The 16578-nt window shown below is 37.0% G+C and overlaps 1 protein-coding gene across 2 annotated transcripts in view; it reads right to left on the reverse strand.

Annotated features, from left to right (window-relative positions):
- Ophn1 (oligophrenin 1) overlaps positions 1 to 16578 on the reverse strand; it is a 389762-nt gene that overhangs the window by 55098 nt on the left and 318086 nt on the right. The window lies entirely within an intron of this gene.

The raw sequence follows: 16578 nt of genomic DNA on the forward strand, positions 1-16578 counted from the left end.
ATATTTTTCATTGTTTTGTTTACTTTTGGAGACAAGATTTCATTATGTAGCTCAGGCTGTCCTGAATCTCATTATATATAGCTCAGGATGGCCTCAAACTTAAAGCATCTATCTTGCCACAGCCTCTGGAGTACTGGAATTAGTTATGCACTACCTGGCCCACATCTCTTTTTAAGGGTAAACTATGTGTAACTATTGCCTTTGAGAAGAAAGAGAAAAAGCAAATGGTTACTTTGCCCATTCTACTGCAGCCTCTATAGTATCTTTAATATTCAACAGGTCAGACATCTGCCTCAGGGTCCAAGGAATTGGTTTTCAGTATTCATAGATCTGTTCTTCACTAAGAGAGCTACCATGGATCAATATTTTACTCCATTGAGATTTCTGTCTAAATTTCTCATAGTCAAAGGCCTTCTCTTAGTAGTTTATAAATATCAACCTTTATCTTGCTTTTTTTTTTTTAGAATGTTTACTATCATTTGATAAATACTGGTTTTTCCTCTGGAGAATATACACTGGGAAAACTCCTGTCACAGGAGTGCCTGGCTTGGTAACCATTTATCGAATGAATGTGAAAAGGACCTTGCGAGCAGGACTACAGCCTACCGAGTTAACTTGTGGTCTTGAGAAGGAAAAAATTGGGATGGGGACTCAATAGTTTCTCTTAAGAGAGGCTTAAAGAAAGAGGAAGGATGTAAGATGTCCCCCGTTTTTATTATTTAGAGCATACTTTATTGGTTTCTGTAACAAGTGCCCCAATTCCCTTTAATGTTAATGAAAAAAGATTTATTTTTCCCCCATTGGAAAAGGGGAATTATATAGGAACAAGAAAAGAACCCTAGACTAATCCCACCACTGATTTCTTGACTATCCCTGAAAGGACATATTCTAAGCTGGCTCTGATAAAGGACAGTGTACCTTTTAAGTAGAAGAAACAAAAGAAACAAACTTGAAACTCACAGGTTATCAGGCTTTTTTTACTGGGCTAATAATGGAGGATACAGAACCAACCTCTCTTACATCTTCTGCTATCATTACAAAAGGTGACAGCAATAGCAGGGAAAGCTAGAAACAGCGGTTCCAGATATTGACTCAGAAAAGTGACTACAACACAGCTTTGGTAACATAAACTTTTCCCAAGGTCAAGTGGGTCAGGGCCTGTCTTTATGGAAAACTCGATAGCATGTTTTTGTGTCAGGCATAGTTCTAAGTGCTTTACATATATTAGCTTACTTAATGACCCTCCCCAATTTCTTTTCCCTCCAAAGAAAAAGAAAACTTGGACTTGAAGGACATGATTAGCCCGCTACTATACTATGGTCAGCATAGAATCAATCTGTCTATCCATCCCATTTGACAGTATTAAAAGAGTAAAAAATTGTTGGAAATATAAATGAGAGCCTAACAATCACCACTAGGAATTAACAGGGCATTGGTCTTCATTTTGCCTTCTCTGGACTCTGAGATGTCATGGAGCTGAAACAGGAAGTGGGCATTCTTTACTAATAGATTAGAACAACTTGGAGAGACGGCTGGAGAGGAGATTTGAGGCCAAGGGCTTGGCTGGAAAAAAAGAGTGTATTTTCCAAGGAAACCTGATAATAAGTAGCAAGGCCGTGTTATGAACTCAGAAGTGTCTGACTTCAAGGATAACACTCTTTCTACTATATAAGAAGGAAACATTTAAAGTTTAACAAATAATTCTTTGAATGGGAACAGGGTCAGGCAGAGCTTGTTTTCCCAGGTATCAACAGTCTAGAAACCACAGGACTGACTGATTTCCCTCTGCAACTAGGTAAGAACACATAGGTTCTTGTGGACACTGAGTGTAAGTATAGAAAAACAATCTCAGAGAGGAGTTAAAATCGAATCTGTGGCTGAACTAGCGCTTATTTGTGGACGCATGGTTAGTATGGAGTGAAATATCAACTGAGTTGAATCCTCAAGGCCTCATCTAAAAGAAATAAATATACAAGATGGTATTCCATTCTGATAGCTGTTATCTGTTGCCTGGGGTTGGAGTTAGATGTCCAATTCCAAGACATTTCTCTTCTTTCTAAAGAGTTATGAAGACTAAATCTAGGTGATAACACTTGCGTTGTGAGGCATGACCAGAAATGAATTGCCTTCACTGAGGTCGAGGTTCATGAGCTGCTTGCTTAAGTTTGGTGATGCATTTCTCCTATTGTAGATTTTTCTTTGTCATGCATTTAGGTGTGAAAGGAAGTTTAATGTAAGATGGTCACTTTCAAATTGACAAAGACCAAGAGATAGAACTCAACTCTTACAAATCTTCACACAGCTGAAGAACTATGGAGATTTATCCCAGATGGGGATTGTGGGTTGCATATATCAGATTGTGCCAGAACAAAAGAAAAAGAGAGGGGGGGGGTGGAGAAAAAAATAACAACAAAAACTACCTTGACTTTCTATAAATCAAAGCTATAATACTTGGTCCTGTTGAATCCCAGCTTTCCACAAACTCTCCACTTATACTCTGGCTGGTACTAGATCGAGCTTTCTGGGGTCTAGTTATATTAGCAGAAACTATATTTTGAATGACATTAGAAACAAAGACAGCAATAGGGTCAAAAATAATAAGCTCTTAGCATTTGGCACAAGCCACTTTAAACATCAAGTGTGTCACCAAGTTTGCTTGGAGTATGTACAGAACTTTGAAAATGTCACGTCTTTTGTAAACAAGAGCCAACTTTTAAAAGAGGGCTGTCATTAAGACTGTCTTTGACTCAGCAACACATAGTCTTTAAGATTTTTTCAGATAATATAATATTGTAGAATGCTATATGCTCCTATTCATACACTGTGCTTATGGGGAAACTAATATCCAAAAAGGAGACATGACTTGCCCTAGTCTCCAAAACTAGTAGAAGGTAGAACTGTGATTAGAGCCCAAATTCTAAGGTCAAACATGATACTTCCTAAAAATACAACATCTACTATAGAAAATAGCTGAAGCCTTCCATTGGTTATATTTACTAGGTCCGTAATCCATACTCTGATTATCTCTTTCCCTGGTTGGTTGCCTTGGAATGAGAACACCAAGAGCATAAAAGAATGCAGTCAGATTGCTAAGAATGTTTCTGAGTGGAATTGATAATTACGTGTTTTCTACTGAGAATGGATTGGTAGATATCAAGTGGAGAGCTTCTTTTCAGCCAACCTAGGATGATTTAGGCTGTGGAAGTTAAGAGCTTCTTTATCACAAGAGAACATAAGTATATAGGGTCTAAGAACCTCTAAGACAAGTTTATTTTACTAAAATGAATTAAGAGACAGTAAAGTAAAATGGTTATAGAAGAATGTCACCACTAAGACCCAGTTCACCTCCTGTCCATACTATAAAACACTGGTGGGTGAGGTCATAGAGGTGGACAATATGTTCTATACAAAGTATTTGATACCTTTACCATATGGAATCCCCCTAATAACTCTGAGGTAGGGCTAATCATTACTCTTCTTTTTAAAAGGAGGCAAACAAGGCTCAGGGAGATAAAGTGACTTGTTCAAGACCACCCACCTAGCAAAGAATACAATTAGGACTACACCCCAGAGCTGTCTGGTTCAAGCGTTATTTTTTTCATTCTTTGCATTACTCTCTTATTACTAGAGATATTTGAAAATTCTGCAGAGGTAACCTGGACACGTCCTGAGTTCTTTAATTCAAAGCAGTGACCCAATCATCAGCTACAAAATCTCAGAGAACAAAAATAAACCACACAATCTCTCAGTGTTTTTCCACTCATCCCTAGGCTCTAAAACTCCTATTGGCACAACTGCCTGACTGCAAAAAGTCAAGCTGTGCCATGTCTGGCTGCCATAGTCAACCATCTGGCCCTCCAGCCTACTGACCTTACTCTTAGTGTATCGTCTAGACTTTGACCTGGGACTTCAGAGTACTCCATAGCAATGGCAGAGACAGAGATAAATTCTATGACACAATCATTGCCTATTGAGGGAAAAAATGATATGATTTTGGAAAACGTTTTAGATCTTCAGGGGCTAAGTAAGGATGTAGCTCAGTGATAGCATGCGTGCCTAGCAGCTCATAGGTGGGGCCCTTAGATCCACAACCAGCACTCAGAATAACAACAATAAGTAAATAATACTTTTTAAGAACAGGAATCTTTGTTTTATTTATATGCATTTCCACCTGGACTTTCAAACTAGAAATGAACAAAAAGAAAAATGGATATTTGATATTCATTACCCACAACAAAATTATCCTTTCTATGTATCATTACCTACCAGTAAAATGGGAGAACACCTCATAGAGTTGTAAGGACTCTACAATATTAAGTATCAAAGGTTTAGCATAGAGTAATTATTTCTCATTAAATGCTATCCACCGTTTTTACCACTGCAATGGCTGTAGTGCCAGCTGGAGAACAGAAAGAGAGGGAGGAGAGTGTGTTGTCACCTTTTGCTGAAACTTCAAGAGCACTATCAGGGTGACCATAATCAAAAGAGTGACTCATAGTGAGCATTTGAGGTCTATGAACACTGGGGGCAAATATCACTCCCAAATGTTCCCTGTGTTCACACGCCATCTCATCAGGTTTGGACATGCTTCTTTACCTGCAACAAGTTCTGACCTGGCTCCAAAGACTAAGACAACCCAGCTGCTGGAGACTTCGTGAAGATCTCAAGATCTCAACTCAGCCAGGGTTGAAGTCTGGAAAGTACATTTTAAAGATTCACCATGACTCATGAACACATCTGAAATTTCTCCATCTTCATAATTCTCTGCTCAAACATATTTTTCTTCAGGTTACACTCTGATCTTAATATTCATAGTTAAGGATATTTTTCAGAAGATTCATTTGGAAATGTTTGTCAAATTCTCCGCTAACTACATATTAGATTCTGAAAATGTCCTAACATGTCCAAGCTAATAAAAATGTTATTTTAATAACTTTTAGCTTAACCTTATCATTTCAGAAATTAAACACAATGAAGCACAGACCTGGTTTAATTAGATTCTCTTGCCGTCTATATATGCCTACACTATGAACACACACAAATACACACACACACACACACACACACACACACACACACACGTATGCATGTGTGTACTATAAATAAATATGTAGATGAAGATGGGTTCATTTCCAAATATTAAAAAGTTTTATGGTACAATACATAAGTTTTATTCATAAATTACATTTAATATTAATTTACATATCTAGGTGTGAGTGTGTGTGTGTGTATCTGTCATTCATCACTCCACAAAGGAGAGAGTGAGAAACATATTTTTCTGTTCTCTTGCTGCCCCCTGGCGGCGGACTTGAATTCACACTTTAGAAAGAAGGAACAGTTCAGGGCTGTGGTCTGTGTCCTCCAGGCTGCCAGATTGGGTGTCAGAAAAATACATAAATCAGAGTTGTTTTTTCAAAAGAGACTCTTGTTTGTCTCCTCATATCTATCATGTTGCTACAACATCGATGAGGTGTTTTTTTTGTTTTTGTTTTTTTTTTCCTGGATAAGCTCCTATTTGGACATTTAAAAACATAGGCAGCATTTGAGTTTTCACAAACTTTGTACTGAAAACAATCCTGCTTTCTCTGGCCAGTTTCCAAGAAGAATTACCCTCAATCATCTGCAACAAGGACTGTATTCCCATTACTTCAACCATGGCTTCTAACCATTCATTTTTAGAGACAGTAAAGTCTATCTTGACGAATATTAGCAGTTGATTTCCTAATTATCTTGAAAATAATTTCTTTCCTGGAAACTATACCAAGGGAAATATTAGACTACAGCTGCAGCTCGGTGGTACAGTCAGAGTTTGTGTGATATCTTGTGTTGCACCCCCAAATACTGAAAATATATGTAAAAAAAAGAAAGTATTGGAATATACAAATTAGCAATGCAGAGAGAACTTAGTAAAAGTAACAACAGCTAAACTGATATTAGTGATGCAAAGACAGCACAACTTAGACCACTGTTCTTAACATTTTACCTGAAATTGGGTCTCCATATACTGGAATGTAGCCTTAACCCAACAGAACAAGATAGTGTCTGAATTTTGCCACTTAACATACTCAGTATCTCTGTATCTAGAAAATTAGCAATATGCCTCATTTCAGAGTCAGAATGAGGACTAGATGAGCTAAGAGTACATTGCACCTCACTGCACCCAGCCTGATTCTAGGTTCATGGCACAAAAAAGTAATTCTGAGGAGGCTGACCAACTAGTTTCTAGTGCAAACATAGTGGGATCAGGAACAATAAAAGAGGAAAGTGTTAAAGCCTGGCTATGTGGCTGACAAAATACATTTTTAAAGTACACTTGAGATAATAGATAGGCCAGGATTCAAGGCTATTTTATAAACTACCTGTGAAGGCAGGCATGGGCTATGAATTGGAGCAATGCAGTTTGCAAAGAAAAGGGGCTTTATGTAAAATGTAGTCCTTGGGTCAGAAGATCTTTAAAGTCACTTTCTAGTTCTTATGTTTCATATGGATCCATCCCATATTCCATCTCCTTATGTGAAATAATATTCTGTTGCCAGAACTAAATCACTAAGAACTGCCTTTACAGCTGATTCTGTCCTTCTCTGTAATTCCTAGCTGCTCCCCCAAACAAAACGTTCAGAAAACAAAACAGCAACGGCAAAAAAAACATCAACCTTCCCCTGTCAGTCCAAATTATCTCCGTGTATCAGGTTTGGGCACCCTGATACATACAACTCCATGAACTAGGGAAAGTGAGAACTTCAGAATAATTAATAGTGCTTTTCTAGGGGATTAGTGTAGGGGGAGGAAGAACTTCCTTTCCCTCATTATTTATCTGCTCTCCTACTTAGAAATTTGGAGGTGATTTGAATTACTTAAAACAATGTTAACACAGCTCTCAGAATGGACTCCTTTAAGCATCAGCTTGCCTGATACATTTAAGTTTCATTTACAGACTATCGGGATATCCTTAAAAGAGAGGCTGATAGAGACACTTAAAACCAGTGTGTTTAAGCCCCTTTCTATTAAAGGGCAAGTGTAAGTGGGAAAATATTACTGAAATTATAATATATGTCAACTGAGAAGTCATATCCCATTAACTGAACAATTCGCAGGAACATATAATCCCTAGTACTTGAAGAGCAGCCTCAACCTCACATATATTATCCCTTTTAATCCCCACAGCTAGTCTATGTAGTTACACCTACATAAGGTCCATCATTTCTGGAACAACCTCACACATCATTTTCCTCCTTTTCAAAAAGCGCAGTTTGATAAATGAATAATAAAGTGGAAGTTCATTTTATATATCCATAGAGTATGTCTCACATAAAGTAAATTTATAAATCATAAAAGGATCTTTGTCATCAAGTTGCTTTTTGAAAACAGAGCTACACAAATCTTCAGTGTTGTAAAAAGGTCGTAGCTTCAATCACTTACTACATATTTATAGGTAGTATGGTGTGACGACTTCACTCTACTGCTGAACACTGATAAACAGAAATGACCTCCTATTAGAGCCTGGGGATAACCGATAGCTAGTACTTATACTTGTTCTTCACATAATGCTACAATATGTGGGTCCTGACCAAACATATAACAAAACACAGATTTAGAAACCCCATTGGGGTTAAGGTCATTCACCAAAAGAGCAGATTATTTTTGGTAAAATTAAAGTTGACCTTTTATGTTTAAAATTTATAGAATAAATTTTACAGAAATTTGGGAGTTTTGACTGATAAAATAATAAATATGTGATCATTCCTCTATCTACTCACAAATGAATAAGGACATTTAAAGTGTAGTAAATAAGGACACACTGAAGCATTTCCATGGCTCTCTTCTGCCTGGAGCAAAACTCTTCATTCAAACAAGATTTCTAATTTGACTACCAAATGTCAGTTTTAGGATACTGTATTAGTTACTTTTGTTGCTGTGATAAAATGCCATAACCAAGGCAACTTAAAGAATAAAGAGTTTATTCGGGCTTATGCTTCCAGAAGAACAGGTCCAATAGTGAGGAAGAATGGCAGCAAGCAGCAGGAAAGGTGGCAGGACCAGGAAGAAGACATTTCTATCCACTAGCAGGAAGCAGAGAGAGAAGAGCAAGCTACAAAAGAGGCAAATGTGCCAAAGCTTTAAACTCTCAAAGCTGACCTCCAGTGATATCCTTCCTTCACCAAGGCCCCATGTCCTAAAGCTTCAAGAACTTCCTTCAAACAGTGCCACCGAATAGGGACCGAGTGTTCAAATATTTGAACCCATAAGGGATATCCATCATTCAAATCACCAGAGATATCTTCTAACACAAATCTTCACTATGTCGATGATCTTTTGACAACTCTATTCTCAAATATAACCTTGGACTTTTAATCTCTAATGACTCTCCCCATCACTTAATTTAAGTGCTCATTTTCAAGAACTCAGCAAAGATTCTGAAGTAGGCTCATGTATATTTGAACCTGAGTTCCCAAACTTGCTCGTTCTTTGCCCCAGTACAAGTCACTTGACTATGCTTTCAATTTTCCTAATGTAAATTTATGTGTAAATCATCTCCAATAATGCCTGCTATATAGTAGGAATACAATGGATACATTAAATCCCCACAGAGGTTTCACGTAAATAGCTTTTGTTTCTCTCTGACAAATATTCAGGAGACTAAAATATGGGTTCCACAGAAGGCCCATGCCTGGTTTGTTTTGTTTTAATTAAGAAACTGTACACCCCATATTTTAGAAAGGCTGTCCTATTTTATATTCCCATTTGAAATATAGGGCACATTTGACCTGTCTACACTTGTCATCATTTTGGATTATCACTATTTTCTTTTTAATTTTAGCTGTTCTGGTAAGTATGTAGTGATATCTCATTGCAATCTTGATTTGTATTTGCGTAATGCTTAGTTATCCTGAACCACTTTTTTTTTTTTAATTTAATCCCTTTACAGCCTTATCCCAGCCTCCTGTCTCCTCTCCTACCAGTCCCATCCTCATGCATCTCCCTTCACTCTACTCTAGAAAAAGACCTACAGAGTAAACTAACCTGGGCCCTTGGGAACTCACAGAGACCGAACCACCAACCAAAGAGCATGCATGGGCTGGACCTAGACCCCCTATACATATGTAGCAGATTGCAACCTGGTCATCATGTGGGTTCCCTAACACTCAGAGTAGGGGCTGTCTCTGACTCAGGTTGCCTGTCTTTGGAACCCTTTCCCAAAACTGAGCTGCTTTGTCTGGCATCAAAGGGAGGAGATGCATTTAGTTCTGCTTTGACTTGAGATACCAAAGTGGGTTGGTACAGCTTGGGGACTTGACCAACTTTTAATCTATTACTTGCCATCTGTACATACTGTTCATGACTTTTACCCAGTATGATAATTAAAATGTTTGAGTCTTTATAGTTGGCTTTGACAGTCCTTTATATATTCTAGATATGAATCCTTTGCAACTTGGTAGCAACTTTGATAAAAATCCAATTTATTGGTTTTTTTGTTTGTTTTTTTTATCCCCTTTCTGGGTTGTATTTTAGGTGTCACATCAAAAAAACTAAAGTCCAAGGGCCTGAAGACTCTCCTGTGCAGTTTTCCACAACTTCACCAACAACTGAATACTCTTTTTTTTTTTTGCTGTTGATTTTGCTTCTTTTTACAAAATCCATTTTGAGTTAATTTTATCACGTTATGATATTTAAGTTGATGTTAACATTCATTACCAATGTATATGCAATTTCCTAGCATTTATTGGAAAGACTAGCCTGACTTTAAAAAAATCTTTTGCAGTACTTGGAGATTAAAATTGTATACTGAGTTGTGTAAGACAAGTGCTCTACCACTGAGCTACATCTTTAGCCACTTTTGCACCTTTGTAAAAAATAATTTTTCCAAACTTTGTAGGATTATTTGCATATTCTCTATTCTGTTCCACTGGTTAGTATTCATCCATCTGCTCATTGCATATTGTCTTCAGTACTGAATATCATAAAAATCAATATTAATACCACATCTCAGCTTTTTGTTTTCCCTTTCAAAATTGGGTTAGCTTTTATAGTCCCTTTTATATTCTTCCACTCAGTATAATCTTGTCATTACCTACAAAAATATTTGGTTGAATTTCACATTGTCTTAAATATAGAGATCATTACTTGGAGAAATTAGAAAGAAACTATATCATTATTATGTTGAGAATTCTACTTGCTGAGCACAGTGTGCCTCTTAATATACCTATATTTTCTCTAAATTTTGTTGTCAGCCTTCTGTAGTTTTAGCATATAAGTCCAATAAATGGTTTGTTAAGCTTATATTCAAATTTTTCATTTGTTCTCAGTGGAATTAACCAGCCACTTTTTGATTGGATGTAAGACTCACTCCATGAGCCAGACACTACGAAAATGGTCAAGAACCTGACACTACATAGCTAAGCCACGGGTTTAGGGGGAAACCTACTAGCATTTTTCTGCTAAAGGAACATAGCAATAAAATTACTCTGATGACAAGACATTATACCCACAGATCAGTGCCTAATTCAACCTACATCAGAGAAACTTTTTCTTGCAGTAGATGGGAATTAATGCAGAAATCCACAACTGGACAATGGGCAGAAAGTAAGAGACTTTGGACTAAATCCCAGCACTGGGAAAGGGAAGTGGACAGAAAGCCCCATCCATAACCAAGAAGCTACTGTAATGGATACCTGCTGGGAAAGGGAAAATTAGTTTTCTCTGATAGAGTGTCACTGGGTTTATTAGCCACAATTCAGGGCAGACCAGTTAGCCAACACAAATCAAAGTATTTTTTGTGGGCTTTTCATTTTCTTTGGTTTTGCTTTGTTTTTGTCTTATAGTTTCTTATTTGATTTAATTGATTTTTGTTTGATGTTTATTTGTTTTTGTTTGGACCATGGACCTATAATTTTATTAGCATTTAGTACAAGCACAGCCACCTTTGTTTACATACTGTCTACAATTGCTTCTCTACTCTATAACCAGCATTGGCCAGATGTGGCAAAGTTCTGGAGCCTCCAAAGTATAAAATGTTTACTATATGATGTTTCTATTTTTTTAAAGTTAACTCATCCCGGATTTGTATTCACATAGCCAAGTTCTCTGTATACTGCTAGAACTGTCAATTCTAACTTCCCCAAACTGAATTTTCCTTCATCTCACCCAAACATTCCCATTCTATATTCCTTATAATAAAGTGGCTGCATTCATTTTGTCAGGAAACTATGAAATCTGACCATCAGAAACCTCCCTCTCTCACATCTCCCACCTCTAATAATAAAAGACTTAATGCTTTTGTGTCTCCTTTCTTCTTTCCACTGCCCTAACTCAGATTACCATTTCTTTGTGTTCAGATTATAAAACTTTTTTTTCTCCTTCCTCCTCTCTTCTTCAAACTATAGACTAAATACAGCAACTTTTATATAAGGCTGATCCCATAGCACTTCTGTACTCTAAGTATTGCTTTCCCAGCAACGGCAGGACAAAAATTCACACATTCAAAACTCATCAACTGGGTAGTCAATTGTTTTTCAGGCCTGATCTCTGTCTATTTCCAATGTAATCTGCTATTCTTATTTCAATTTCATATTCCACTAACAAATTATCATTTCTTGGACCTTTGCTCATACTAGGCTATCTGCTTGAAATTAGCTTTCCCCATTTCCCCTTGTGTTCAACTTTAGATCTGTGATGACAAATTTTAAGTGTCAGACAGACTGGATTAAGAAATTTCTAGAGACATTGAGACTGAGAGTGAAGGTGTTACTAGAAGAGGTTATCATGTGATTCTAGTGGACCGCACAGGGAGGATCTATCCTCAATGTGGGAAAAACCATCTATCGGATCTTCCGGGTCATGGAAAAACAGAAAACCAATTTCTGGACTAAAATTTGCTTCTGATGCTTTGGACATCAGGGCTGTAGGCCCACTGACTACTGCACTCCTTTAATTACACCAGAGTATCACCCACACCAGAATGCCCGTATCTGTAGCCCTTCTGTATAAGATGACTTATGCTGTTGGCTTCCATGATTCTGCGGACGTCTGGATATGGAGTGAGTTATGCTACTTGAATTTTGGAATCTCTAATACATATGTGGCCTGTGGTGCTACTTAATTCCCCCAAATGGTCTCCTCACTAGAATCTATATATGTAACATACTGGTTCTGTCTCTCTAGAAAGTCCTGATTAATACAGTACCTATATAGGTCTTATCAACTTTTTCACAACTTGGTAACTACAAGGAGCCTTATATAGATCCCAAACTGCAACTACACATCGTGACTGATGATGCAAGTAGTACACAATTAAATATTGTCACTCTTAGTCAAAATATCCCTGTTAAGACTTTTTAGTTGACACATAATAATTATACATATATATGTGGTACTATGATATAATTCAATACACACACATATACATGTATATATAGTACATAAAGATCAAATAGTATTTCCATCTCCTTATATATTTATTATTTCATTGTGCTAGAAACTCAGAAACTCTTCTATTTCAGCATAGTTATGTATAATAGTCACACTATTATGCTATGAAGACTGAATCTCACTTCTTTCTAACTGCATTTTGACACCCATTATATTCTGCCAATTCCTAAATAAATAACCTATGTAGCTATCACATAGGTAGTTACAATCCTCTTTGAATTTCCAATGACAAAAATCAGAAAGTTTATGAAAGGTTTTTGAGGTAAACCAGATAATATGGCAGAGAACACTAGATATTTCCTCATATGCATTCTCCTATTCCTTTTTAAACTGTAATGGGAATGTGCTGGTAAAGTGTTTAATTTACCTTTCTAAGATAGCAGTGTCATATGTCTTTTATCCTAGCACTTGGGAGGTTGAGCAGATGAACTACAAATTCAAGGCTATTTTGGAGTACATAGAAAGACTGTGGCTTAAAACAAGAAAAAGATACAAGAACTACTTTTCTGCCTCTCTTATCAGTGAATATGATTGTGAGATTGAATTTTAGAAATTGAATGTAATGAAAATTACGTCTAACTCCCAGATCATAACCTGAAAGGAAAGTGTTATAAACTCTACTTCTGTCTTTCCTTCTTTTCAACAGCTAAGATGTAGATGATGAATGACCATTGGGGTGAAAGCAGGATATTAGATGACTAAGAAAGCAAGAACAAGGAAGCCTGATTATATCAAGTCACATTAGTTGAGCTGTTTTACAACTAAGAAATAAACATCTCTTTTTTTTATTTATTTATTTTTTATCAGTTACATTTTATTAACTCTGTATCCCAGCCATGTCCCGATCCCTCATTCCCTCCCAGTCCCTCCCTCCCTCCCTCATCTCCACCGTGCCCCTTTCCAAGTCCACTGATAGGGGGGACCTCCTCCCCATTCATCTGATCTTGTTTTATCAGGTATCTTCAGGACTGGCTGCAAAGCTCTCCTCTGTGGTCTAACAGGACTGCTCCTCCCTTCGGGGGTGGGGAGACCAAAGAGCCAGTCATTGAGTTCCTGTTAGAAATAGTCCCTGTTCCCCTCACTTTGGGAAACCAATTGGTTACTGAGCTACCACAGGCTACATCTGAGTGGAGGTTCTAGGTTATATCCATACATGGTCCTTGGTTGAATGTCAGTCTCAGAAAAGACCCTGTGCCCAGATATATTTGGTCCTTAAATGGATAATTTTCTTGAAAGAATCCATCTACCAAAACTAAGTCAAGATCAGGTAGAAAGACTGAATAGCCCTATATCTCCCAAGGAAATCGAAGCAGTTATTAACAGTCTCCCCTCCAAAAAAAGCCCTGGACCAGATGGCTTCAGCACAGAATTCTACAAGACCTTCAAAGAAGTGCTAACTCCAATTCTCCTCAAGCTATTCCACAAAATAGAAACAGAAGGAACACTACCAAACTCATTCTATGAAGCCACAGTCACCTTAATACCTAAAGCACACAAAGACCCAACAAAAAAAGAGAACTTTAGGCCTATCTCTCTTATGAACATTGACGCAAAAATACTTAATAAAATACTTGCAAACCGAATCCAAGAACACATCAAAGATATCATCCACCATGACCAAGTAGGCTTCATCCCAGGCATGCAAGGGTGGTTCAACATACGGAAATCCATCAATGTAATCCACCACATAAACAAACTGAAGGAGAAAAACCACATGATCATCTCCTTAGACGCCGAAAAAGCATTTGACAAAGTCCAACACCCATTCATGTTTAAAGTCTTGGAGAGATCAGGGATACAAGGCACATACCTAAACATAGTAAAGGCAATATATAGCAAGCCTATAGCTAACATCAAACTCAATGGAGAGAAATTTAAATCAATCCCACTGAAATCAGGGACAAGACAAGGCTGTCCATTGTCCCCATATCTCTTCAACATAGTACTTGAAGTCCTAGCCAGAGCAATAAGACAACTAAAGGAGATCAAGGGGATACAAATCGGAAAGGAAGAGGTCAAAGTGTCACTATTTGCAGATGATATGATAGTATACATGAGCGACCCCAAAAATTCAACCAGAGAACTCCTTCAGCTGATAAACACTTTCAGCAAAGTGGCAGGATACAAAATCAACTCAAAAAAATCAGAAGCCCTCCTATATACCAAAGACAAAAAGGCTGAGAAAGAAATTAGGGAAACAACACCCTTCACAATAGCCACTAATAACATAAAGTACCTTGGTGTGACTCTAACCAAGCAAGTGAAAGACCTGTTTGAGAAAAACTTCAAGTCTCTGAAGAAAGAAATCGAAGAAGATATCAGAAGATGGAAAGATCTCCCGTGCTCATGGATTGGTAGGATTAACATTGTGAAAATGGCCATACTGCCAAAAGCAATCTACAGATTCAATGCAATTCCCATCAAAATACCAACTCAATTCTTTACAGACCTTGAAAAAAAGATTCTCAGCTTCATATGGAGAAACAAAAAACCCAGAATCTCCAAAACGATCCTGTACAACAACAGATCATCTGGAGGTATCTCCATTCCTGATCTCAAGCTGTACTACAGGGCAACAGTAATAAAAACTGCATGGTATTAGCATAGAAACAGAAAGGAGGATCAATGGAACCGCATAGAAGACCCAGAACTAAATCCACACACCTATGAATACTCGATATTCGACAAAGAAGCCAATTCCATTCAATGGAAAAAAGACAGCATCTTCAACAAATGGTGCTGGACCAACTGGATGTCTACATGCAGAAAAATGAAAATAGATCCATATTTATCACCCTGCACAAAACTAAAGTCAAAGTGGATCAAGGACCTCAACATAAACATCTCTTATATTAGAGCCATGGTATGTGTAGCATCTCAGCACCTGAGACTACATCATACCAAATTGTAGCTAACAAGTGACTAAACTTGGACTTTAACTTTGAATAGGGTCAGACTGTATGAGCCCCATAATTTAAATAAAGTTTTTATTAAATAATGCGTTCCTAAAGGACACTATCTGTTGAAAAGTTCTTACAAATATAAGACACCTGTGGCAAGCACATAATACTTGTTAAGAAATATTTCTTGTCTCAACCATATTACCAGGTTCATTTTTTTGTCTCCCTTTGTTTTACCCTTTCATTTAAACCAATTATAATATATGCTACCTTATAAGCTATGTACTATGTCAAATACTCCACCATAAAATTTTTTCAAGTTGCAATTAAAATAAAATATTCTGATTCATTTGTGGTCTTGCAAGGGTTCCTGACTTGCTATACTGGAATAAATATGGAACTTGACATTTGAAGAAACAGCAAACAAGGGTTCTCAGAGCTTTTGCTGCCCATTTTTACTGAGATATGTCATAATTTTTTTCTACATTTCTTATAAAGTGGGTTGTGAAAAAAAAAATAAAAATAAAGTGGGTTGTGCAATTTAAATTCCAGAGAAAACAGACAATGGTGTCAGAAACACCAAAACAAGTAAACAAACAAAAAATAAAACAAAACAACAAAAACCTGAACAAAAGGCCTCCCTTAGGTGTATTAATATTAGTATTAGATCAGATCCCTTTGTCCTTTAGTCATATTTCTCTAGAATTAAATACCTCATCACACTTAGTGCAGGTTTACCTGGTTTATTTGAGGGGGTGTGTTCATTCTAGATCATGGTTCTCAACCTATGGATTGTGACCACTTTGAGGGTCAAACTACCTTTTCACAGGAGTCGCCTAAGACCATCAAAAAAAAAAAAAACAAAAACAATTTTTACATTATGATTCATACAGGAGCAAAATTACAGTTATGAAGAAGCAATGAAAATAATTTTATGGTTGGAGAGTCACCAAAACATTAGGAACTATATTAAAGGGTTACAGCATTAGCAAGGCTGAGAACCACTTTTCTAGAGTGTTACCAAGTAATATAAAACATATATATACATATACTTTTCTCTTGTTAATCCGTCATTTGATTAGGAGTATCAGTCATGGATTTGGGATTATGTGAGGAACTATACCTCTTCTACACTATAGTTTCATTGTATATGTATCACCTTCAACCTTATCATTTTCCTCTGTTTAAATATATTACCACACTTCATGGTTAATATCTTAGAAGCAGTTAGTGGCTTTTTCTTCTTTAACAG

The sequence above is a fragment of the Meriones unguiculatus genome, chromosome X (genome assembly GCF_030254825.1).
Source record: "Meriones unguiculatus strain TT.TT164.6M chromosome X, Bangor_MerUng_6.1, whole genome shotgun sequence".
In the NCBI taxonomy this organism is placed as follows: Eukaryota; Metazoa; Chordata; class Mammalia; order Rodentia; family Muridae; genus Meriones; species Meriones unguiculatus.